Raw genomic sequence first — 3,395 nt, 5'->3', positions numbered from 1 at the left:
TCACTTGACACACACGTTTTGGGTGACCAGCTTTTTAAACACTTAGTAATTTTGTACTGTATGCTTTATTGAATTGTAGCATGGGTCAATTAATTCTCATTTATTCTTCCTGCTAGAAAAGCATCGACTCACAATCATTTGCTTTAATGTTGACCTTTCCTGTTTCAAAACTGTGATTGTGTAAACCAAATCTCACTCCCTTCCTTTGAATCTAATCCTGACCTTTCTATGTAGGTAATAACCAGACATTTCTGTAGCCCATTCGTCTCTCACGTTTGCCAGTGACATCCATTACATTATATGTGCGTTCCTAAATAAGCACTTCTAATTTCTGGTGGTTATAATCCAAGTTCCTGATGTACAAGTCAAAGAAGTTATTGTCCCATTATTGTGCAGCATCTTAGAATCATAGAATGGTTTGGGTTGGAAGGGACCTTAAAGGTCATCAAGTTCCAACCCCCCTGCCCTGGGCAGGGACACCTCCCACCAGACCAGGTTGCTCAAAGCCCCATCCAGCCTGGCCTTGAACACTTCCAGGGAGCTTGTTGAGGTTTGCATTTTATTTTCCTCCTTTTTTTAAAATTTTAGAGCTTTTTCACCCACTTGCAAATTATAGCACTTCACATAGTTGCTTGGCTGCCACTCCTCCTAAGTCAAAAATCAATCCTGCAGAAAAAAAAAAAAAAAAAAAAAAAAAAAAAAAAAAAAAAAAGGGAAGATTTACAAAACCTGATAGCTTATCAGTTAGAGACCAGGGAGTTGACAGATCTGGTGCTGCAGATTCAAAGATTGTGCAACAATGCTTCTAAAGTTCCTGTTACACAATGAAGGTGAATGTCAAGAGGAGAGCTTTAGGAAGCGTCTTTGGTTTCAAGTCACACACGTGCTGAAGGCACCTCGTCCTGTAACAGAGCTGTGACCTGGCCCAGTGCATCTCTCAGGTTGTTTCACAACCCAGTGTCCTCATCCTGCCTGATGTGTGAAGGTGTTTCTTCACCTCTGAGGCCAGGGAGCACAGAACCACCTTTACGGCTCTTCAGGCTCATGCAAAGCCCAGGCACCTTCAGATTTTCTGTGGCTGATAGTCTTTCCTCTGTCAACACCAACTTCATTTTTCCTTTGCTGACACAGAAATGAATCTGATACCAACTCTCCTGTTTTTATTTGAAGAACTGTGATTCTTCATAAAAGCAAGAAACCTGTATTTTCTTGGTTCCTAAAGAAGAGCTAGAACTACTCACAAGTGCTGTATTGCCCCAGCTTTTGGCCCTGGAAGATCCTTCCCCATCTCTGTGGGTGAGGTCTTCTCCAGGGTCTCTTGTCCCTGCAGCCTGTCGGGTTCCCGTGACACACTGCAACACAGCCCCCACCTCCATGGGCTTCATCTTCCAAAGGCTTCCCATAGAATCACAGAATGGTAGGGGCTGGAAGGGACCTTCAGAGATCATCCAGCCCAACCCCCCAGCCAAAGCAGGTTCACCTACAGCAGGCTGGACAGGAATGTGTCCAGGCAGGTTTTGAGTATCTCCAGAGAAGGAGACTCCACAACCTCTCTGGGCAGCCTGTTCCAGGACTCTACCATCCTCAAAGTGAAGAAGTTTTTCTTTATGTTGAGATGGAATTTCCCATACCCATGTTCCGATCATGTCACCGGGCACCACTGAGAAGAGTCTGGCCCCATCCTCTTGATGACCACCCTTTAGATATTTATAAGAATTGATAAGATCCCGTGTTATCCACACCCCACTCCCTTCTGCCACAGAGATGCCAACTGACAAACTAGACATCAAACAGCCTCCTCCTTATGTTTTCTCATGTAATGATGGGATACTTAGCCTGGATGCCAAGGTTGTCTCTAAAATAGTGTTTATTGTTTGACTGCATAATTGACCATCAGTGAATAGTGTAAACAGATGTGTTTATCCTTAGAACAAGAGAGTTTGGGTAAAGAATTGCTAATAACTGCATTGAGAGAGAGTCCCACCTGGAGTAATCAGAATTTTTTCCTTCCATAAATGCTTATTTTGTTGTGTTATAGAGAAAATGAATAAAAGTTAAAGTCTCATCGCTTTCCTGGAAAACTAACTTGCAGGATGTAAGTCAGGGCAAATTTCATTCATAATAACTATTTTTGTGCTTTGAAACCACATGACTGTAGCATTTGCCACGGATTAAATGTTTATTTATTTAAATACGTCAGCATCTACGACTTGCTTTAGGTATTTCACAATAACTTACATGTAGTATTTGTAAGGAGCGAAAAAGAACAAACACATTAACAGTTCTGAGATTCCACCGCCCATAGAGAATTTCAGTAACATTATTCACATTTATGACCTTGCATCTGGCTACTAGTTTCTTTCTTTCCAGAAAGACAGAAAGTGAAGGCCTCTGTGTCGTGGCCAGAAAGTTAACAGATTAATGCAAAAAAAAAAAAAAAACCAACCCAAAAAACAGACAAAGAATTTTCTCAGCTCTGAATTCTCTGTGGAAATGGTCTTAGTCTGTAGCCCTTATTATCCTACCTCTAGTGTCTGCTGTCTGTTACCCCCTGAGATGTCACCTCAGGTGTCTCAAATCACTTAGGAACGTTGGTCCTGCAAGGAAAAGCTTCAGAGGATGGTAGGGTGACACACAGCTCAGCACCAAGCACGACTTATAAACTCTGTGGGGCCAGTTTGGTACCGACCTGCAGGGTTTCATAGAATCATAGAATTGCCCAGGCCAGAAGGGACCTCCAAAGGCCATCTAGTCCAACCTCCCCGCAGTCAGCAGGGACACCCCCAACTAGACCAGGTTGCCCAGGGCCTCATCGAGCCTCACCTTGAATATCTCCAGGGATGGGGCCTCAACCACCTCCCTGGGCAACCTGTTCCAGAGCTCCACCCCCCTCACAGTGAAGAACCCTCTCCTCATCTCCAGTCTAAATCTGTTCCCCTCCAGTTTAAAGCCATTTCCCCTCGTCCTGTCACTGCAGGCCTTTCTAAACAGGTTCTCCCCAGCCTTCCTGTAGGCCCCCCTCAGGTACTGGAAGGCCACTATTAGGTCCCCCCGGAGCCTCCTCTTCTCCAGGCTGAACAACCCCAGCTCCCTGTACTCTCTCCGTGCCCCGATACAGTCTGCGACCACAGCTCTATCGTTAACCGGTGCTGTGTAAGAAATGGGGTGAAAAACGCAGTATTTCTGTACACTCGTAGAGCAGGATCAAAACGGTGCTATACTGATAACAGAGGCATGAGTTGTGTGTGCGAAGAGATGTTCTGAGCTGGGCAAATGGAACTACACCCTAGGTCTTCTTTCCTCCTCGTGTTTTGTGATTGTGATATTTAAGTGATTTTAGTGCTCGGAAGCTGTGCTTTCCAAAAAGCAAAACAGGCATCTCTAATGCCTTCGCG

Source organism: Calidris pugnax, unplaced genomic scaffold, assembly GCF_001431845.1.
Source record: "Calidris pugnax isolate Ruff unplaced genomic scaffold, ASM143184v1 scaffold41, whole genome shotgun sequence".
Taxonomy (NCBI): Eukaryota; Metazoa; Chordata; class Aves; order Charadriiformes; family Scolopacidae; genus Calidris; species Calidris pugnax.
Note: the sequence above shows the minus strand (reverse complement) of the source record.